Source organism: Microcebus murinus, chromosome 5 (assembly GCF_040939455.1).
Source record: "Microcebus murinus isolate Inina chromosome 5, M.murinus_Inina_mat1.0, whole genome shotgun sequence".
In the NCBI taxonomy this organism is placed as follows: domain Eukaryota; kingdom Metazoa; phylum Chordata; class Mammalia; order Primates; family Cheirogaleidae; genus Microcebus; species Microcebus murinus.
This window is the reverse complement of record NC_134108.1, coordinates 41740721-41764404: the sequence shown is the minus strand read 5'-3', so window position 1 is coordinate 41764404 and position 23684 is coordinate 41740721. Positions and strand designations below refer to the sequence as shown.

At 38.9% G+C, this 23684-nt stretch overlaps 1 protein-coding gene and 1 non-coding gene across 2 annotated transcripts in view; both read left to right on the top strand.

Moving 5' to 3' along the window:
- SLC35F1 (solute carrier family 35 member F1) overlaps positions 1 to 23684 on the top strand; it is a 369290-nt gene that overhangs the window by 61405 nt on the left and 284201 nt on the right. The gene's annotated exons all lie outside the window — the stretch shown is intronic.
- On the top strand, positions 17895 to 17956 carry LOC142871267 (U7 small nuclear RNA). The gene has a single exon (XR_012919521.1). It is a non-coding gene; the product is annotated as a U7 small nuclear RNA (small nuclear RNA).

Below are 23684 nucleotides of genomic sequence, written 5' to 3'. Positions count from 1 at the left end.
GCTGTGCCTGGCACTGTGTTGGCTGTTGGGCTTATAAGGTATCTAACTTTAGGCAGCTCAATTTTTTTATTTTTTATTTTAGTGTATTATGGGGGTACAAGTGTTAAAGTTACATATATTGCCCATGCCCCCCGCCCCCCTCGAGTAAGAGCTTCAAGCGTGTCCATCCCCCAAACATTGCACATCTTACTCGTGGTTGTATATACCCGAGAGAGCTCAAATTTTAAAGAGAAGATACACACGGAAAAAGTAATCAGAATATATTGTAGGAAAGACTGACTAGAAATGTCATGTGAGTATGGAAGAGTTCATGAAAGAGAATCAATTGCATGGGGACCATTTAGTTTTTCAAAGTAGGTGACATCTAAGTTAAACCTTGATAAAGTGGACGGGTTCAACAGGTAGTCCCAGAGAGCATTCAAGGTAGTGGCAGGGACATGAATACAAATGCATTGTGAGCTACTTTTTTTAAATTGCAAAGATGTTTAGAGATTTCCTGTGGCAACAGGGAACCCAGTGATTTTAAGCAGTAGAGAGACATCATCAGTTCTGAATTTGGGAACAAAATTCCAAATGCAGTAAGACCGGCTGGTGGACTGCGATGAAAGTGTGCAGCAGAGGCAGAGGCCAGGAAAGGAGAGGAGAAGCAGGGGATTCTGAGAAAGCTTTGGTTGTGGGGGAGGAGGAGAAGATGCCTGTCCCCACATAACCAGGAACTTTGGGGTTGCTGTTAAATGAGATGGGAAACTGAGGACATAAAGAGGTTCTTTCTGTTTTGGCCATGTTGGATTAGAGGTGGGACTTGCAGTTGGTGATGTTGGAAATCCTGAGCTGGAGGGCAGGGGAGAGATGGTGCTGGAGACATAGACGTGGTCATTACCCAAACATGGGTGACGGTTGAAGCTGTGGTCCAGGAGGAGACCACCGGGAGAATGCAGTGCATAAACCAGGGCAGAATCCTTTGGACATTTGAGATGGGAAAGGGAGCAAGAGGAGCAGGAGAAGCAGACTGCAGGTAGGCTGAGCAGAGGGGCTTCCATGGGTCGTAATGGCGTGTGAGGGAAGATGTGAGGAGGTGGCATCAGGGAGGGCTGGGCATAGACAGCTGGAGTGGAGGGTCAGGAGGGATGCTAATCAGCCTCACAGCTGTTATTGGAACATTGGCATCAAATCGTGTAGACACCTCCACCTGGTTCTATGCCCAAGCATCACCAGAGGACTTCTGTGTGTATATAGGAGAGCCAAACTGTGTGGGTTACTAGCTTTACTTAGCAGTGATGGAAAGAAAAGTAGGTTACATGACATGGATTATGGTCAATCGTTAGTGTTTTATTTTTAGAGTCTACATTAGCTTTTCCTTTTATAAACTCTGCTAAAGAATATGACAGTGGTTGAATACATTTTTTGTATGTTTACACCACAGCCTACACTATTCTATTAGAACCCCAGTCTTTAGAGTAGTTATCAGCATTGCTTTATACCTTGTAAATTGCCTTTATTTTCTTTTTTGTCAGGAGATCATTTTAGGGCAGGTGGGAGTTCTCTGTAGGCTCTGTGGCACCTCTGCTGCCTGGTGGGGGCTAAGCATACCAGGCTGACGGGCCAGGCATAGCGTTATCTGCGTCTTCTGGGATTGCAGCTTCATGCTCACACTTTTAAGGACATAAAAAAATACCAGCTTCACATTTAGTCTATGATCTATTACAATCCCCAAATCTGTTTCTGTCAAACTTATATTTAAAATACATTTATTTAAGGTTTCTGTTTTTCTCTCTAAGTCAATTAGCCTTTTCTGATTTCTTTTCACATTGACGTGATCTATCTTTTAAAAATCAGTTCTGGGAAAGGATGTTGTTTTGACTGTCACTTCACTAGGTATATTTCTGACATATATTTCTTGTTAGCTTTCCTTTCTGAGATGAAAAGAAGTATCTTTGAAAGCCACTGAAATGCAGAATGTAGGAAAGGAGACCAAGAAGTCAGTATTTAATGAGGATTTGGATTAGCATGGAAACCTTTATTTTTAAGAAATAAAAATTCCTATGATTTCAGAGAACAACAGGTTCTTTCTTTCTAATGTTCATTCTATATTTCTCTGTACACAAAATTTTGTGAAAGTAAGAAGAAAGGCATAGATAATTTCAATTTTCCCTGCCAATAGCACCCAAAGCATTAGCAATGGTGACTAATGTGGGATGATGAGTTGACATTGAATTGGAACAGAATCCATGGTACCTCAGAGGAGCTCAGACTTCAGAATAGACTCCGCTCTGATTGGGAGGTACTTCCAACTGGCAGAATTATATGAACATTATCACTGAGAACTTCTCAGAAGGGAGAGCAACTAAGACATGGGGTCTAGCACATGGGGTACTTCTGCTCAAAGAGAATGAATATGGAACAGATATAAAACCCCACACTGTTTTTTGTTTCCTTCAAGCTTTCTATACATCATCACTTCTTGAAAAATATCAGCTAATTAACCAATCTAATTTGGGATCATTACCTGGGAGACTCTCTACAAATACATTTATTAACATTTCTGCATCTTCAGGTTCTCAGCTTATATGATCTCCTTCCTCACCCAGCATTACACCATGACTAATACCTTAATGAGGTGATAACATTTAAACTTCTTCATTTGCCTACCTTTCTTGATTCTGTTCATTAAATTGGAGAGACTTGGCCTGGAGCACTTGGCGTAGAAAAAAGAAAAACATAACTTTCCCTTCACTGCACGTCTGTCAGTAGACTCGTAATTGTACTCCCTTGGTCTCAAAGGGGGTCAGGATGGTGACAGATGAGTCTAAAGCCAAGGAAACCAACACCAAGCATGTGTCTTTGGACAGGTGGCTGGTGCACTATCTTTTATGGATGGAGAATTGTCAATTCTTAATTGCGAATATAAATTGTGCTCCTCCACCTAGGAAAGCTCTTTTAAAAGTGGATTTCCTTAAGTCCCAATTGGTCGCTTGGTTCATCTGCCTTAGAAAATTAAGAAGCAGTTATAAATCCATGCCATACTTTTTTAGATAGGCAAGAAACTTTTTTCCTGGTCCACAAAACTTGCACCATTCTTACCTGACTGGTGAGCTAGAAAGGTCTTTAAAGATAAAGTAGTAAAACCCATTTGTGGGATACATGAGATATTCAAACAGAAATGGTTGGGTCATTTCTCTTTTTGTTTAATTAAAATTCATGCTGATCCTTCCTTTCCATTGTGACTGGTCTAGTGTTTTGCATGTTAGGCATGTAGGTCCACCTAACTGGTGTATCTAGGCTGCCAGATGGGATTGGACTAGCCGCAGATGGATGCTACAGTGGGATAATTGGGCTTCTCTGCTCCTTCTTGAATCCTTTAATAGATATATTCTATCTTCTCATGGGCATTCATTCAAAATTTCCTGCTATAATCTGCCCTCTGATGGCTGTTTAAACTGTAGGAAATAAGTAAAAACACATTTACTTAGAAAAATCTCCTATATATTTGACAGTAACACAATCTCTTTTCTTTTTTCAATTATCATTATTAATACTAGTAACATTTTTCAGTTTGCTGTGCAGCATGTTCACTGCCTGTTTTTGTATAGCTTGGGAGCGAAGAATTGTTTTTACATTGCTAAGTTGCTGAAAAAATCAAGAGAATAATATTTCGTGACACATAGAATTATATGAAATTTCAATCTTAGTGTTCAGAAATTAAGTATTACTAGAACACACCCATGCCCATTAGTTTTATTGTCTGCAGCTGCTTTTGTGTTACAACAGCAGAGTTGAGTAGTTGCTGCAGAGCCTAATATATTTACTCTCTGGTCCTATACAGGAAAAGTTTGCCAAGCCTTGCTCTATACCATACACTCTACAGATGTTAGCTCACTTAATCCTTACAACGACACTGTGCAGTATTTGCATCTACTGTTTTTACTACAGATGAGTAAACTGAGGCTTAGAAAGAATGTGAATTGAGCAGAGTGAAACAACTAGAGAATGGCAGAGCTGGGAGAGCAGCCCTTGTTTGTCTGAGGTGGAAGTGCAGGCCCATCATCTTGCACTAAATTGCATCTCTCTTTGGCTACTGACTCAATCCATTTCTGCAACTATGTTGCTGTCTTCTGCACTACTGCTTAATTCTCCCATCTCTGTTAAATCAAGAGTCAGTGAATGCACACCACTGCACAGAAAACCCGAGTGTAATACAGATTACAGTTTGATCAGTCTTTTCTTTAATTGAATCAGTAATCTATCAAACTCTGCAGTTGACTGAGTCTTTGGTACCATATCTGTGAGAGTAAAAAGAGAATGTGTTTTTTCCCCCTGTTCCATCAGTACATATATGATGAACTTTCTATAGTAAATGCTGAGCAAACTGATATGAGTGTAGGTTGGAACTTAAAGAGAGGTTGAGTCACAGGAGAATAATACCATGAGTCAAATTAGTGCCTTGAATTTGGTGCCTGTAACTTGAGCTTTTTAAATTGAGTAGCGAATGTATAGATTTCTCTATTTCAATTGCTAATACTCAGCTATAAACAAACGTTAGACAATTCACTTGTAACAGGCATATGGAGGGCAAAAGTGCTTGAGAAATATTATCTGAATTTATAATTCAACTTGTATGCAGAGTTGTTTTTCATGTGGAAAAAGGCAACAATTAAAAAGTCATTACATTATACCTTTCTAATTGGAGCATCTCAAGATGTTCATTAAACAGCATAAAGGATCATCTGAGGCCATTGAATACCTGTAGTTGAGTGGTATAACTATGTATAGATACATACTTCTAAGCCATATGCTCCACATGTTCTTAAAATATCTTCAAAGAAACCGTGAATAGCTATCTCTATCCATGAACTCATTTCTTTTTGACTTGCAATTCTTTCAATTAGTGAAGAAAGAAAACAGTTTATAAAATTAGATCAATTTCTTTTTTCTCAATGATTCTTTAAGTTTATAGAAAAATAAAGTAAATAAACATGCACTTAAATTAGGTACCTGTCTTAAAGTTAGGCCTTCCTTTCCTTCAAGTAACAGAAAATATCACTCTCATGAATTAAAAGGGGAACTTTTGTAAACAGAGATGGGATCCAGGGGTAGCTCTTGGAATCCAAGGGCAATTAATGTGATAGGGTTTCACAAAGGACTGGGCAGGGCTGGAAATGTTTGGAAGCTAGGCAGCTATGTTTTCATCTCTTTCTCACTCTGTCGGGCCAGATGGTCTCTTGTTTCGGATTCTTTGTAGTGTCTGCTTTAGGCTTGTCTTTTCTGCTTCTCCATTTACATATTGGAATATGGCCTTCTCACAGCTCACCAGAGACTAAACCGTGTCCCAGTTCCTGATTCCTGGGAGAGAGACTCTGTTTGGCTTATCTTGGATCAGGTGGCCTGGGATCTGGGTCCCATGATTCAAACACCTCTGCCCTTATGCATCCGAGGGCAGTTGGCTCTGCATGGCTGCGTCCAGCCTGCAGGGCACACGCGATCCTGCACCGTCACTGGTGGGAAGTTGTTAGTCTAGCCCTTCACACTGGAGAATTTTGGAAGATGAGGAATCACTATATTTACCTCACTTGTTAAATGTGACAGAAAGCATCAAATATTTCCGAGGTGCCACTTCTCTCCAGCAGCTCTTGACAACAGTAGCAGCTCCCACCACTGGAGGTGATTTCTAGCAGCCCATGTTGGGCTTATTAGGCTTAATTCAGTTCTTACCTACTAAATGACAGGCAGCATGTGGATGCTGGGGACACAGACAGGTGAGGAACTGATTTCCACAATTAGGTAGGTATTGTCTTTAAAAAAAAATGCACCTGATACCAAGAGCGCAGAGGAAGGACATTCAGCTAAACTGCTGGGGCTGAAGTGATGCTTCTTGCAAAAACCATGTTACAGGAGCAAGCCTGTGCCTCACACTGAACTGCTTTCTCGGTGTCAGTTTCCTCTGTCCTGTAGGATCACCCTTGCCACAAATCAGGCAACTATGTATATGTGGATCTGCTTTGGGCCCTATCCACTCATTTGTCTATGCTTGTGTCAATTCCATGCTGTCTTAAGTATTGTAACTTTATTATAAGTTTGATATCAAGTAATATAAGCCTTCCATTTCCTATCCTCCTCTTCCTCCTCCCTTTCTTGTCCTTCTCCTTCTCCTCTTTCTTCTTCCCTCCTTCTCCTTATCTCTCTTCTTTCTTCCTTCAGGACACCCACCTAAATCTCTGCATGGATTAAGGGCTTTCCTGGAGCCTTTGAATTTGAGCTTGCCCCACTTTGCAGTCCTTAAGTGATGCATCACAAAGCCTGTTGGTTACCTGCTTAGAAATGGGGTGGGAGTGGGGTAGAAGAGCAAGGGAATAGACACTCCCATAATTATTGTGCCCTGCAGATACAAGCCACTTGGACAATAAAGTGCTGTCCTCTCCCAGACATATAAAGATTAAGCTTGTGAATCATCTTATACCAGGCAATTTCTCCAAAACACATTATTTTATGTTTTCTTAAATAACTGACAATTTTCATTGGCAAATACAAAATTATAAACTTTGTAGTCCAGGCAGTGCACTTTCTAAGGCTGAAAAAATAGCTTTTCTTTCAGGAGGCTTGAAGCTTAGAGTGTAGAGTCAGAGCCCACCAGTGGTGGGACCTCAGAAAGGAATGACCAGGATTTCCAGCTCCACAGACAGGAAAGCCCTGCAAGCCTCTGCCACTCCGTGGAGGCTACATCCTTCTGAGAGTGGTTGGGAGGACACACGTCACTCCTCGAGAGCTCCGTGAGGCCAGGGAGTGGGTGGGCTCAATCGCTGCTGAGTCCCCTAGCAAAGTGCAGGGCACAGCAGGTGCCCAACAATATTGATTAAATGAACGAACTAAGTGTAGGTGTAAAACAATCAATAGCTCGTGTTTAAATCACTTTGAGCTACGATATTATTTTATCCTGGGTTGGGAGGCAAGATGTAGACTTTCTGCTTGCAGTCATTTCTCTTCGGCCCCAGAGCAGCATGCCTATCTAGGCTAATACAACCTCATAATCCATTCTCTCTTGCTTAATTTAGTCCCAGTCAAAAATGTAAGGCTTTCTCTAAGCCATAGAAGACCTCTCTTAAGGGGAAAGTCAAAAGAAAACCTAATTAGAATGTAGTAAGACTCTCAAATCTCCCAGCTCTATTTGTGCCTGTGCAGAGTTAAATGAGCAGATTTCCCAGCCCCAGTGCCTTAACCGAGATGATCCTTGGAGAGAAGCCTGAGGTGTGAAAGTTGTTTCAGTGCTAGTATTTGGATATCAGAGATAGTAGATGTGCCTATTTTATTAATATTGACCAGCCTGACCATTAACTCTGATATCTTTTGTGCTACTGAGGAATGTACCAGCGCCAAAGGTTTCCCTTGAAGATGACAAATGCCATGGCTTCCTAATGTGGGAGAAAGTGGCTGGGGTGAGAGACAAATGGGGAGTCATTGTTTAATGGGTGTGGAGTTTCAGTTTGGGATATCAAAAAAGTTCTGGAGATGGATGATGGTTGCACAACAATGCACATGTACTTAATGCCACTGAATTGTACTCATAAAAGTGGTTAAAATGGGCAAATGTTATGCATATTTACCAGAATTAAAAAAGTTCTATTTTGTGACTTTTTGGAGGTGTCATATGTTGAAGCAGTTGCGATTATCTCTATGATAAGATGGGTAGAGAGGAAGTTGGCAGTACCCAGGAAGCCGACGGGGACCCAAGTCCCAGATGATTTGTGGCCAGTGACCTCTCATTGGTCACCTGCATTCAACAATGCCCCACTGCCTGCCCACTCCCTAAATCCCAGCAACTCGAGCATTACATTGTGGTAAATAATGAGTCTCTGTCTCTAGACAAAACTGTTACACTAACAGCATCCCTGTACCATTTTTAGCTGAACACATTTTATTCCTTTCCCTGTCCCCAAATGGGAGACTGTCTTGGTGCTGTCAAAGCGTGCACTGTGCTTTCTGAAAGACTGTCGGCGGTGGAGGAAGTACTTCCCACTTGTAGCCTGTCAGATAATTTGGGATTCTTCTGCATGTAAAGTGGCATGTCTGGGAGAAAAAGGCCTCCTACTCAAAATAATTTTTGGTCTAATTTTCATATGTAGTTTTTATTTCGAGGAGGTTTTAGCTCAGGCATTTAATTTTGGGACATTTTGAGGCCTTTTTGGTTCATGGAGGGAGTTTAAAAAATGGAAATTGAATTATAATTTCTGACCTTACAAATTATTTGCTTTTTTATTAATAAAAATTTCTTAAAATCCTAAGTACAATGTTTAAAGTTAAGTATCCTAAAACTGGGAACAACTACTAAACTTAATGTTGGATTTAATTCATTTTTTCAATGAATATGAATACAAATTTGTAGTTATACTTTATAGGTAGAATAAAGTAAAGCAATAAATGTTACCTACACTAATAGATATTTGTTGTGCTTTAAGAAAAGGGAGAAAAAAATGAAGACTAGAGCAAAGCCTGTAACTTGATTTTTCTAGCAAAGTCCCTGCAGAAATATTAGGTTTATTTGGTCTGACAAATGACAATGGTTTTGTATTTTGCAAGCTGTTTTATTGTGTGTGTGTGTGTGTGTGTGTGTGTACACATACATTTACATACGCACACGCTGTATATATTTTTGGTAGCAGAGCTGAATGCAACTTAGCATGTCATTGTGACAGTGAAGCATCAAAATTCAGACTTTTTCTTTTGCCAGAATATCTGACTCAGAATGGCAGCTGCCAGTTTTCATTTCCCTTGGTTAAAAGTGGTTAAGTGGATAGTTTTCATTTTAAGAACACCTGAATCATTTAATAATTAAAAAAATAATTTAAAAGGCATCAGGTGAAGATCCTTCATCCCAGTGTACTTCTACTTATTTTTAGGGCAGGACTAGAATTCTGAATCCTGAGCTTTGGAGTCGCAATTATTTTCTGTAGGAAATATCTCGACCTATATACTAAGGAACTTTTGTCTCATTCTGGAGGCCATTGGGAAGTGAGAGTAGTCTTAGACAAGAATTTCACGCTTAGGCTGGGTTTGTACCATCTGTTTCTCCTTCCTTTCCCCTCCCTAGTGGAATGTCTAGTGGCAAATTTCCATGGAAGTTACTAGATAAGTGAAGAAATATATTACTTCAATAATTTCAAAATTCACAAAAGAAATAGGACATTCTGTTGTGCAAAATAGTGCAGCTCTAGGCAACTCATCAGTTGCTCCTTGTTTGCATTTTTATCACAATTTGCATTTTACAGTGATTGCATGTACACCAGCTCATTTATTCTTGGAATTACCCTGCGAGCAAGTACCTACTGGGTTCTGAGCCCTGGGCTGGGTATCAGAGGGCTGTAGGGCATGTAAAAGAAGTTGAAGAAGGCCTTCATCTTTTTAAAAACCATTCTTGCTTTTTATGAAGTGTTAAAGGTCTGGGGTATTAATCAATGAGAGGTTGTATGGAGAGGTGAGAGAAGGCCCAGACCAAGCTGGGGAGCTGGTGTCTCTGTATTAGCTGCAATTAGATGTCAGCCCCATCCTCCAGTCTGCTGCTGGTTTTGTTGTAGATCTTCATAAATGACCAGAACTTGATGAGATTTGATCAACTAGTGGGGAATGATGGTATTGTCCCCTAACTATCAAAAATATGGGTGTGAATTTATAAAGTAAGTGGTGGTTCTTAACTTTTTTCTGATAAGAAAACTAAGTGGACATTCTGATTGCAGAAAATATTGAAAATGCAGGAAAATATAAAGAAGCACTAAGAATCGTTTGTAACTGGGACTAGATCATGACTTTCAAAGGCATTATGCAATGAGTAGAACAAAGCACCCTCAAACCACATTTGTATTTCAAAATGAAAACAATACTAAACTGTACAGCAAATGTAAAGAAGTACAACTGCGTTCGGATTTTGCACATGGTGACTAATTCACTGCTCTTTGTGTTTTTAATCATGAAGTTCTTTCAGAAAAAAAAAAATTGTTGCATTTGCTCTGCTGGTGCCCTGGTCACCTGCTGAGTAATGTAGCACTACCTTCCCTCCCACAACCCAAAGACAACTGCTCTTCCTATTTTGGCATATATGCTTGTAGAGTTTTCTTATATAGATAAAAATAAATTTTATAACCAAATTTGGGTGCTGCACATGACATTTTTTTCATCTTAATTTTTCACTTACCGTATCATAAAGATACTCTTGTAAACATATACCAAATTTTAATAATCCACTCATGAATTGATGGGCACTTGGGTTGCTTCCACATCCTTACAATAGTGAATTGTGCTGCCATAAACATTCGGGTGCAGATGTCTTTATAATAGAATGTCTTATGCTCTTTTGGGTAGATGCCTAATAATGCTATTGCTGGATCGAATAGTATTTCTATTTTTAGCTCTTCGAGGTATCTCCAAATTCTTTTCCACAAAGGTTGCACTAATTTGCAGTCCCACCAGCAGTGTAAGAGTGTTCCTGTCTCTCCACATCTTCACCAGCATTTGTTGTTTGGTATATGTTTACAATGGAATATTACTCAATTCTAAGAAACGACAGTGAGCTAGCACCGCTTATATTATCCTGGATTAAGCTTAAGCCCATTATCCAAAGTGAGGTGACACCAGATCAGAAAAATGGGCTCCACAGAAAAATGTACTCGCCATCAAATTGGTACTGACTGATTAACACTATGGTGCTCAAATGGTGGTGGTGTTCACCAGGGATTCAGGGGTTAGGGGAGTAGACCTACATCTGAGGGATGGGGTGAGCATTGTGGAGGGAAGGGCATACCTCTAACCCTTGTTAGGGAGAGGCAAAGATATAAAATGTAACCAAAATGTTCATACTTTCATATTTTCTTGAAATAAAATATAATAAAATGTTTCATGTTACAGAAACAACTAAAAAAAAAGATATTCTCTTACCATTAAGAAATCTTTGAAGATACTATCAGTGGCTCAGCCATGGTTATAGTTAACCAGTCTCTGAGTGTTTCTAGTTTCGTATGCTTAAATAAGGTTCTGTGAACAGCCTGCTGCATACGTCTTTTAATCTATTTCTGATTTTTATTTGTGTTCATTACTTGGAGCTGGTTGGTATGCCTGCCAGCAAATCTGTCTTTTGGTGCCTTTGACAATCCACAGTGGTGTTATTTTAAAAAGGAATAAAAAACAACTTTTCTCATTTGATAGAAAAATAGTATTTTATTTTATACTTGTTTAGTAGTAGGATAAGTTTTTTTTATATATTCATTGACCATTTTAAAATTTATCTGTTTATGTCCACTGAACATTTTCTTCTCATGGCATCAGATTTTTGCAAGCTCTAAATACTTAATCTATAATAAGGATATAAAATAATTTCTTTTATATTTGTTTGAAATATTTCCTCTCTATGTTTCTTTGCTTTTTAATTTTTTGGCTTATTTGATATAGAAAGATTTAAGTTAATATTGCCCAACTTATCAATATAGTTTTTTGAATTTGTTCATTAAAAAGCCTTTTGCCATCCTGAGATCTGATATTCAAGTAGATTTTCTTCTGTTTTTTTTTTAAATGTTTTGTTTTCATTTTTTAAAAATTTCTTGTGACTAATGTTTTGTTTTACACAAGGTAGTGTTTATTTTCATTTGTAAATACTTGGCATCATTGTATTAGTTCAGTTCTTGAGTTTGAGAGATAAGAAAGGATGATCTAAGGAGTCTACCAAAAGGGACGTCATCCTATGACTTCTCTTAATATTCTGAAATCTTCTCCCATGCATTGGAGCAGGTTTGAACTTTCCAACCACTCTTTTAATACTTCTTCTTCCTGATTCTTTCCTTTGCTTCTCTGTCTTCACTTCTCATCTTCCCCAAATTATCATTTGATAAATCTGAAATGTATCCTTTGCCTCCTCAGCTAGGCAGGTTTGAAGATCTTGGTCCCAAGGAAATTAAATTAGGAAATTTGGTTACTCTGTACATGATATGCCTTTCTGACTGAGAGAAATTGTTGACTTTTGTAGACATTAGAAATACTTCCTAATTAGCTCCATATATTTTTCCATGAGAGAGGTTTTTAATGGAATGGTTAATGGTGGTTTTTTAAATGCCACGAAGAGATATACAGAGTAAGAGATTTTTAAAGCTAGCATGGTACAGAGAGAAATTCAATTTCTTATTTTGAAATTAATTGATAGTCTTTCCAGGAGTCATCAGTATCTCTGAAGAGTATTTTAGTTTTATTAGCTTCACCCCTCTACAATCTGTATCTGAAAGATAGGAATTTTGCAGATGGCATTGGGCCATGCTTCATTTCTGGTCAAATCACACCATAATGATGCCACTTATTCATCCATAAAAGCTTATGGAAGTGCATTGAACATCTGCACATAAAGCAGCCATTCATGCAAAGAAAGCCGAGGACCCCGTTTATCACAAGGGATCTGCGAGCTCTCTTTTCCTGCTCAGTTGGCCTCAGAAGTTTCAACTGCCCTGGGAGAGAAGTGCCAACAGCCAGTCTGATGAGCCAGTTCATAGAAACACGCTCTCTCTGCCCTCGTGGATGTGTGGCCAGAGCTGGGGCAGAGCCAATGTGCATTCAGTTCTTCTGGAGGCTGAAAAGCAGGATCTTTCTTTAGCTCCACACTCCCAAACCACTGCTTGGACATATGGCTTCCTATGGTAATGTTTACCCTTAACTCCATGGTCTTCATCATCTTTAGGCAAAGCATATTTGAACTTTTTGAGATTATAGACATTCCTTAAACAGGTGTTTTTACAGAAGCACCAACCAGTTCAATGAAAAGCATAATAATAGTTCCCTATGTCCAGTCATTATAAATATTCTTTTATTTGTCCAGTTAATAGGCGTTTATTGAGCAGCTCCTGTGTGCCAGGTACTATGGAAATAGCACTGAGCAAGGACGAAGTCATTTTATATCCTCCAGCATAATTCAAGTGTGACAAATGAATTTGGAGTAATCCTTTGAGAACTTTATTGTTTTCCCAAAGAGCAACTCAGTTTTCACATCTTCATAATTATAGCATAATTTAGGTCCTAGCCTGAGGAAGTCTAGAAATCTGAGCAGTCTCACTTTTGATAGTTGTGCTCACCTTCTTCACCTTTAATTACTTTCCTGTTTCCTTAACAGAAATGTATTTTTCACTTACCCATCACACACTACTCAATCCATGTTTGCTGTGAATAATAGTGATGCAAAGGGTAGGTAGTTCTAGTCCAAATGCAAGGATATTACCTTTTAATGTTGATGCCATAACAAACTGTCACACACTTAGTGGCTTAAAGCAACACAGATTTGTTATCTCACAGTTCTTTAGGTCAAAGGCTGAGTTGACTTGCATGGTCTCTCTGCACTGGGTGTCATGAAGCAGAACTCAACATGTGGGCAGGCCTGAGCTCTTACCTGGAGGCTTTGGGGGAGAATCCACTTCTAAATCTATTTAAGTTGTTGGTAGGATTCTGTTCCCTGTGGTTGTAGAACTCAGGTCCTGTTTCCTTGCCCACCTGTTGGGAACCTCTTTCAGCTCCCAAAAATCACTTGCACTCGTATCTTCAAACGAGCAATACCACACTGCTGGGAACCCAACACTTTGAATCTCCCTGACTTTCTCTTCTGCTGCATCTCTCTCTGGCTCCAGCCAGAGGAAGTTCTCTTAAGAGATCATATGATTAGACTGGGTCCACCTAGATAATCTAGGATAAACTCCCAGTTTTAAGATCCATAACCTTAATTCCATCTGCAAAGTCCCTTTTGCCATGTAACATAACATACCAACAGGTTCCAGGGACTAGGATATGGACCTATTTGAGGAGCCATTTTGCCTTTTTCAAGGACCTCACAGTAGCTCTTTCTGACTAAATTCTTACCACAACCCTATGAGATAGGTACTATTAGTAGCCCAATTTTGTAGGTGGAGAAATTAAAGCTCAGAGGGAGCAAGGTACATGCTCAAAGCCTTGCAGCTGATAATGTCGGCATTGAAATTTGAACTCAGTCTGTCTCAAAAGCTACTGTGTCATTTGCAAAAAAAAAAAAACAAAAAAAGTATGAAATGTTGTTGACTGGTGGAATGCCTGTCTGTTGAGATAATTAAATAATCTGGCAAAGTCAAATTTCATCAGAATGCTTTGGGATCCCCTAAAAACTAAGAAAGATGAGAACACACAGGCCTCATCTTAAATCATTCCTGCATCAGAAATTTACATTCCTTACTTTCTTTCAATATTCAAGCAAGCCAATTAATAGAATTTCAAATGTTATTATGAAATAAATGCCAATGCCTCAGCATTCCTATATTCAGTATCTCAATAAATATTCTACTCTGTAAGTAAAATTTTATAACAGTAGCCCTTCTTGAAGTAGAATACCTCTGAGGGACCAACTCTCCTGACTTCTCACTTGATGCAGGAATTTCCTATGTAATATTTCTGACTTTCCAATATTATCCAGCATGAGTTTTTTGTCACTGCTAGAATACTAACAGAGTCACAGAGTTTTCACTATTTTGCAAGGTAGCTATTTTTAACCAGCAGATAGCTGTAATACTCATGTCCTCTTTTGTTAAATAAAAATTTTGCTTCTGCATTTTCCACCACTGATATTTATTATAAATCTAAAATTCAAAATGTATTTTCCTATTAGAAAGGTAAATTGGACAAATATATCCAAATGTTTTGCTAAATACCAATGAGAGCTTTTAAGAATTTCACTTCAACACAGTTAAATTCGATGAAGGTAGGGTTGTCATCTTGTACAGTCAGTGCCTAGCACCTAACACGTGACAAGTGCTAAATAAATATTTATTGAATGAATAAAGCAATGAATGAATTTCCACTTTCCATATATACAAAGAGGAGAAAACATTATTCAAAGTTCTGCTTAAGAAATGGCTAAATGCATTTTATTTGGACATTTTGATAGATTGGATGGATTGTATTGTATCAAAAATTATCATAGCATTCTTTATCTGAAGGTGTGCATGCTAGAAAAGCAGGTACATAATTTCTGCTTTTCACAAAAGCAAATTACTTTTGAATAAATCTCAATGAAATAAACTATCAAGGGATGGGAGGATTCATTCATGCCATTTCCTATCTTTGTATTTACAGAAACAAGTGCTCTCCATCGATAAGGGAACATTGCAGAAGCTATATAAATGTGCATTTAATTTCTTCATATTTTCAGCATATAAATAATTATCTATTCAATATGAATATTTTGTCCTGAAGTACCCACACACATTTGAGAAAACATAAAAACTCTACATTTATAGTTTTTAATATAAAAATCTCAAAAAATTTTAGTGTTAAGAATTCTGCAATGATTTTAGCACAATCTTTTGAAATTCAAGGGTTCTAATTTAGAACAAAAGCAAAAAATTGTACAATTGAGCAAAATAAGAAAAATTTCTTTCTAGTTTAAATAATTTCCTAGTTTCCCAAGGCCATATTAGACCCATCTCAGGTGACTTTTTGCTATCAGAGGCAATGTTTAGTGAACTGACAATAAGGCTGTCTTAAATTACATACAAAGAGGTATATTGTTATTATTAGCAGTCTTTGCAGGTCTTGGATTTTGCAAATATAGCAAGCAATCTAGATAAATGTGCACCAGATCACCTTCAATTCGTTATATTTTCACTAAGCATTTATTTCTTTTTGAAAGTTGATAATTGCACAGGATCATTTAGGTAACTGGCGGGCGCTATTTTGAAGTTTTTCTTTTTGTTCATTTAAAATCCTGAAATTGAGTAATCTCTCTAAATGTTCTTGTGGAGATAATATCAGCAAAAACTTTTGGGGTGCCACTTAGCACCCAGATTTTCTATTTTGTCACAGAGAGTTTTAGCAGTGATTGAAAGTGCTAAGTTAAATTGTGGCTATTTTGCATATTGTGTGAAACTGAAATCCTTATATGGTATGCTAACCCTTGTAGGAAAACAAAGTCCTAATCATACCAGATTCTGTCCTACCATCACCTAACATTCAGGTAAACTCAATTCAAAATTCATTCAACAAATATTTATTGAGTGTCCATTATGTACCCAGGTAAATTCTAGTTGCTGGGCATACAAGATCAAATAAGGGAGTTGACAGTCTCAGGTGGAGAAACAAACAAGCACATGAAAATTAAGCAACCCAAGTGCCCATCAATATATGAGTGGATTAATAAAATGTGATTTATGTATACCATGCAGTACTATTCAGCTATAAGAAACAACTGTGATCTAGCACCTTTTGTATTTTCCTGGATAGAGCTGGAACCCATTCTTCTAAGTGAATTATCCCAAGAATAGAAAAACAAGCACCACATGTACTCACCAGCAAATTAGTATTAACGGATCAACACCTAAGTGGAAATATAGGAATAACATTTGTCAGTGTCCATTTGTCGGTGTTGGGCAGAGGGGAGGGGGAGGAGGGGATGGGTATATGCACACCTAATGAGTGCAATGCGCACCATCTGGGGGATGGACACACTTGAAGCTCTGACTTGGAGGAGGGGCAAGGACAACATACGTAACCTAAACATTTGTACCCCTATAATATGCTGAAATAAAATTAAGGAACCTAATGGATGTTGTGACAGGTATTTATTTACAGGTGCTAGGATATGACAAGAAAAAGGTATTTTTCTGAGAAGGGTCTCCTGAGGAGGTGACATGGAGAGACCATTTGACATATGACTAGAAGACAGAGAAGAGCAGGAAAGGCTTGGGGGAGCAGAGCTGCCCACAGTGTTCAGAGGACTGCTGATAGCACGGTCCCGACGCGTGTGTCTGCTCATGTGCGTACGGGTTGTGGAGAAGAGAGAAACAGGAACAGGGGCCAGGTCACAAGGAAGCCTTCAGTGTGCCACTCAGGAGCTTAACTGTTATTCTAGAAATTGGTGTGTGCGGAGAGGGGACAATGAACAATGTCTTCCCTGTTTCTGTCAATGAAACCATTTTTCTCCCAGTCACGTAGGTTTGAAATAACATAATGTCTTCTCTATTTTTTTGTCTCTCTGATGTTACTGTTCAATAACTGTCCTTTTTATTTGCCTTATTCTTTCTGGTTCTACCATTTTGCCTAATTTTAGGCTCATCTTCTTCATGCTGGGACCTTGGCTGGGTCCCCCGAATGTTCTCCCTCATCCTTTCCTACCTCCCTCCCTCTGTCCCTCTTTTCTTTTCTCCAGGCAGTTCTATCCATCCCTGACAAGTTAACCTACTTAAACCACTTTGGCTTTAGAAACCTTTAGCAGTTGGGAGGCCGCATCTGGTGAAGGTCTTCTTGCTGGTAGGGACTCTGCAGAGTCCTGAGGCGGTGCAGGGCATCACATGGTGAGGGGGCTGGGTGTGCTACCTTGTCTCTCTCTCCTCTTATAAAGCCATGCATCCCACGCCTGTGACAACCCATTAATCCAATGACCCATGAATGGATTAACCTATTCACGAGGGTAGAGCCCTTATGACCCAATCAACTCTTAAAGGCCCCACCTCTCAAACTGCCATGTTGGAAATTAAATTTCAACATGAGTTTTGGAGGGGACAAATATTTAAACCATAGCAACCACCTACTATGTGCCGGACTTTGTGGTAGGCAATGGAGAGCATGTGCTCTGCCACATAGCTGTAATCCTCATGGTTGCTGTGATTTTATAGGAGCACCGTTTATTACGTGATGGCTTGTGATATTCCCATATCAGCCATAACTCTGAGTATTAAAGGACAGTTCAATCATGGAAGGCTGGAGTCCATCCTTTCTCACGAGTTGTACTGAATTTCACTTTCCTTATCACTCCACTCATCCAGAAAATTTCATAATGTGCTCATGATTTTTTATCTATTGTGTTAGATTTCTATTGCTGTATAACACATGGCCACAAACTTCTTAGTGACTTAAAATAAGTGCCCTAATGTTACAGCCCTTTTAGAATTTGTCCAGCAGGCTTTCCAGTTTTCACCACAAAACCCTTCATGCCCCCTGGTGAAAAGAAAAGAAAAAAAGACCCCAAGCACTCATTTATTATCTCACATTTCTGTGGGTCAGCACTCCAGGTATGGGCTAGCTGGGTTCCCTGCTCCGGGTCTCACTGGGTTGGGCTGCAGTTCTTATCTGGAGCCCAAATTAAATTTCGTGTTAGCTCAAGTTGGAGAATTCAGCTCCTTGCGGTTAAAGGACTAACATCCCATTTTCCTGCGGGCTGTTGGCTGCAGGCCACTTCCAGCATCTGGAGGCCACCCTAGTTCCTGTGGTCTCCATGGGCCCTTTCAGCACTTGGATATTCGCTTTTCTCAGGACAGCACTAGTGCGTCTCTGACCACTAATCCTCTTCTGGTCAGCTTCCTCAGGGGTTTCTGTAACCATAACTTAGATAAATGTTTGAAGCCATGGATATCCCAGTTACCCTGATTTGATCATTATACATTATATACATGTATCAAAATATCACATGTACCACCCAAATATGTACAATTGTTATATAGCAATAAAAAGATTTTTTAAAAATAGTACCTAATACAAAAAAATAAAAAGGTAGTAGGTAGTGAGTATCCTGTCATATTACAAGCTCTGTTACAAGCTCTGTCTGTACTCAAGGTAAGATGATTATGCAAAGTGTGCACTGCAGGGGGCTGGAATTTTGGGGGGAATCTGAGAATTCTGCCTGCTAATACCTGTGCATGACATTGGTATGTTGGGGTGGATATTTAAATTTAATTGCATGTTTGATATTTAAAAACAAAGCGGAATCGGGGCCAGCAGGAGGCTGCCATCAGTCTCACAGGGTGTTGGGCTGGGTGGTTCGTGCTATGGCTATGGCTGACCTTGTGGAGCCATTTAATGTTTTCGCTGAAATAGTCCAGGGGATGAAAACTTAGCTCACAATTCAGAAAAAGATGAGAAGCTTTTGTAGAATTTACTTAGAGGAACAAAATTTCAACTTATATTCAGTGCTAGTGACAGACCAGATTAGACCTGAGCAGATGGTCAGTGACAACTACAGATGGCAACAGCCTCAGTTTAAAAGTTTATCTATTGCTGCGGGGAATAACAATCTTTAATGTTTTGCTTCCACTGTCTAAACTCCCTCTGGAGTTGGTTTCTTTGTACTTTTCCTTAGAATCTGGCTCTTCTGCTCATGTTTTTGTTTCTGTGTGTAGACACTAAAGACCTATGTGAAGAATTCTGGATGGTACTATTATAATTACCGAACATACCACATTGGAGGACTTAAAAACTACTGATAGTCTTTGGACATATTTGTTGTGTTGACACCTATATGCTGCCTGAAGTACCGTTTATCATTTTCTGTATGTGTGGCCCATTAACAACTAATAAATTGAGTGAAAGAGAGATGTGTTGGTTTTGGTGTGCAGGATTATTCATTTATTCTACAGATATTTGCTGAGTGCCTGTCACATGCCGGGCACTGTGCTTGTGCTTGGGATACAACAGAGAATGCAACAGACCTGACTCCTGCCTTCAAGGGGAGGGAATAGAGAGATTAGACAGATTCAAGAGATTCTAAAGATGGTCATATTCTTCTGTTCTCTAAAATTAGACATTAGGTTTATTTTACAGATGGTTAAATGATAGTACATCAAGGAATCAGGGATACCTGAGACCAGGGTAGAGACAGTGCCATTAGTAATGAAATACCAGAGTGCCAACTGGTCTAGCCTGTCATACCATCTCCCAATTTTTAAGTCTAAGGACAGCTAAGTGAAGCTGTTTTGATAGCATAAAATAAGTATAAAGAAAATAATCACTGATCTGTTCTGTTTCTTTGAGTTTCTGTGCCCCATACTAGTGTGATTGGGCAATTTTGCTCATGGTTACAGAGCTAATTAGAGGCAAGACAGTGATTTCAATCCTACAAGTCCAATCATCTTTTGACTATAGCTCCATAAAGTACTTTAACATCCTCTATTCTTTTGTCCTTCATTGTCATTTTCTAGTGTGCTTATAATTATCCGCTCAGTAAAACTGCTTTCAAAATGACAACCTTAGTTCCTTAGTATAAATTTCATTCTCATTTTCTTAAAAAAGTTTTAGTTCAAATTGGTCTAATTGTATTTTCAGTTATTTTCTCTTAGATTTATGTTTAAAACTAACATATACTTGCATAGGTGGGAGTTGAGTAAAAAAAAAATCTTTTTAATTAAATTTTATTTTGATAGCACATAGAGGAAATTAGGGTTTAGAGTCCTAATTCTAGAATCTGGATAGGGTAAATTTTCCTTTTTGGTCCAAGAAGGTCTCTATATCCTGGACCTAAGTATGAATCCAGGATTTACTGAGGTTTTGACACAAATGTTCTATTTAAGGGCCTGTTATTAGTTTGTATTATTTTGGAACAGTAATGCCACTTGTTTTTATATCTGTTTCTTCAGTGGGAGATGATAACTTCTTCAATATTAATGTTCTGCAAGGATTAATTAATTGTTTGTGAAAGCTCTTGAACATATTTCCAGAGCTGGCTAATACATCCTTCTGGTAAAGACAAACATGAGGGAAAATAAAAGTGGTTTATGATATTTCAATAATGAGCTCCTATTCTTCATAATTTCTTTTACCATCTTATTAGGCCATATCCATAAGTCGATGCCAAAAAAATGTTGGCTTGTTAACACATACAAAAGGTAGAAAATGCAAACAGGTTCTGTTAGGCACAGTCCACTTATGTTGTGTAAGATGTATGTTGCTCTTTCATGCTTTTATCATCATTTTATTTTTCCTCTAAGAATCTCAGAATGCTTTAACCAGTCTTGTGGTGTTCACAGCAATTCTCTCAAGACCAATGTCAGGTGGGTAGAAATTATTAAAGAAAATAATGTCTCACCTCACCGATCCTCAGCTTCATCCCTACCTTGAGAATGAGACACACAAAACTCAAGATAATCTCCTTCCTTTTCCAGCTCACACAAACACACAGAAGACCAGGCAGTATGATCTAGACAAGTGCTTTTCAAGTGGGGGTGATTTTGGGTATGTTGGGGTATGTTGGGCAATGTCTGTAGACATATTGTTTTAGTTGTTAGAACCTGGAGGGAGGGGAGTGCTATTGGCATCTAGAGGGCAGAGGCCAGGGAGGCCCATGCTGGCCCGGCATAGCTCAGAATTGTCCAGCCCAAAATGGCAGTGTTGCTGTCCTTGAAAACCCTGCCGTAGAGGCAGAAGCGTTGGGCTGAGGGGCAAGAAATATGAGATACCTTTATTTGTCTCTGCTATTTAGAAAAAAGAAAGAAAAAGTGTTTTGTATTCTCAGAATGAATACTTTATAGGTATAAGGCTTTTTAAACATGATGTCAATATTTTTAATGTTGTTTACAACAGGGTTGATAGCATTGATGGATCCTTAAGAAAAGGAAAGAAATCTGGAAAGATAGTATTAGGGAAAAAAAATCATTTTTAAAGTCTCAGTATTATGAAAAGTGACATCCTATTCCTTATTACCTATTGCATCAGTGACCCAGATAGAAAGAAGAAGCGGGAGGTAAAAGAATAGGAGAGGAAAGAGACAGAGACATGTGCAGTTACTTGTTCATTTAAGATTTATGGTACATTTTACCTTTTAAAAAACTTAGCAACTGTCATTTTATTCATCTTCCTCCTGAGCTTTGAGCTTCTGCAGGAAACAACATGTAGGAACAATAAATGGGAGAAAGAAAACAAGAAAAACTAAATGGAAGAGGAAGACCCTTGGACACATGACTGTGAGACTCTTGGGGTGGCAGTAGCAGGAAGGAAGAGCAAGCTGTCGCCCCCACCCCAGTGTCTGGCTGAGCTGCCACGCTTTCAGATGCCTGGCTTGGTCTGTGGACCCAGTGTATTGATGGATCCTGCTGCTTCCGTTCTTATTTATACTTGCTAACTTGCTAAGTGGCTCCTGGCAAATCACTTAACCTCCCTGAAGTGAGAATATACTTCGCTTTATTTGCTTTCTGTAATTCAATGAGAATGGTGAGATGCAGTGAGAACTCTGAATTCAGAGCTATGTGCCATTTTACAGGTGTCATTACTTAAATCATCATTCATTAATAACATGTTCAACCACCAAAAGGGAAATGAGGGATACTATTTAGTACAATCCATTAAGCACTCTGCTTAGATATAAAACCTTTTATATTATCCACGGCAGTAGCTGCAAATTTTGCAAGCAACATCTTTTTGCCAACACGAACCTTCTCTGGTGGTTACTTGGAATATGGATAAGCCGTGATTTTTTTTTTTCTTATTGAGCAATTTGTTCATTATGGCAGCAGTAATCATGAAAATAGGTCAGAGCCCTCTTAGAGTTGGGTTCTTACCCCCTGCCCCAAGAACAGCACTTAAATATTAATAGCATCACTGGGAAAACACGACAGCTATTTCCCTGTTTTCTGTAGCTCAATGAAGAGTTGTTCAGTGTGGGCCCCAGTGCTCTCGCCTCATGAATGGACGTGATTGTGAGGAAATGATCTCCTACTAAGGCGAAACGTGACACTGAGAACAAAGGCTGGTTTCTAGCCTGATGTGATGAGCTCACCCCAGTGCCCATGTGGGGACTTTGAAGCTCATCCAGGTGCCAACTTTCTGTGTAGATGACATTCTTGGGGGAGCTTTGGAGACTCAGCAGCAGGCCTTTAAACATCGATCTGCAGTGTGTGAATTACAAGGTCAGATGGGGTGAGGTGTCATAATTTCTACTTAGCCTGAGTTTCCTCCAGAGGAGACATGTTTCCCTTACCCTGAGCAAAGGGAAGTCACAGTGCTTTCAATTTAGCCAAACTAACAGGGGCTTTTAAATTTATATAATTATTCGTTGGGTGAGTATGTCTATAAATAAGAAAGTACATTTCTCCTTTTCATTATCTGCCACACCTTTTGTGAAGCTATGCTAATACTTAGGAGAATTACAACCAGGAAACTAGGCTTGGGATAGCCAGTTGAAAGGGGAAAACCTCAAGGAATCTGTTTTTGATTCAGGTGATGTCTTAAACCACTTTGAGTGTTGTTTTTTTCTCATTGAATTGACTGATTTATTATTTTTATTATCAGATTCTAATCATAGCTTATCACATTGACTCTGTGACAAATTCATCCAACTGTGTGTGGATCAAAGTGAAATAAATGGCATCAGTTTTTTCCTCCACTCATAGAGAATTTACAGTCACATGATATATTGTGTGCACAGGTAGTTGATTAGGAAACTATTGATACAGTACACCTGATACTGTGTTGGGTGTTATACAAATTCAGAACAATAGTAATTTACAGTATAAACTTATGAGAAAAACATTATAGAGTAATCTAAGTCTGCTTGGTATATAGTGGGGAAAAAGGATGGGCTTTGAGTCAGAATTGGGTTTGAATCAAGATTTATTAGCTAAGTTATCTTAGGCAAGTTATCTTAGTTGGCCTCTGAGTTTCGTTTTTCCCACTTGTGAAATGGGTATAATAATACTTACCTTGTAGGCAGGTACCTTATAATCAGGATAAAATAAGATATTTTATACAAAACACCCAGCACAAAGTGAACACTCAGTACATCTTACCTACTGTTATGAAGATCCCTACAGTTTGAGGGCCGTCAGGATTCAGAGAAGTTTGTCCTCTTCATGGATTGGAGGCATTTGCGAGGAATTCTTCATGAGAATTAGCAGGATGGACACCTGCCTAGAAAGTCCTGCTCTGAAACCGAAAGCCTTCTGTGTCCTAGT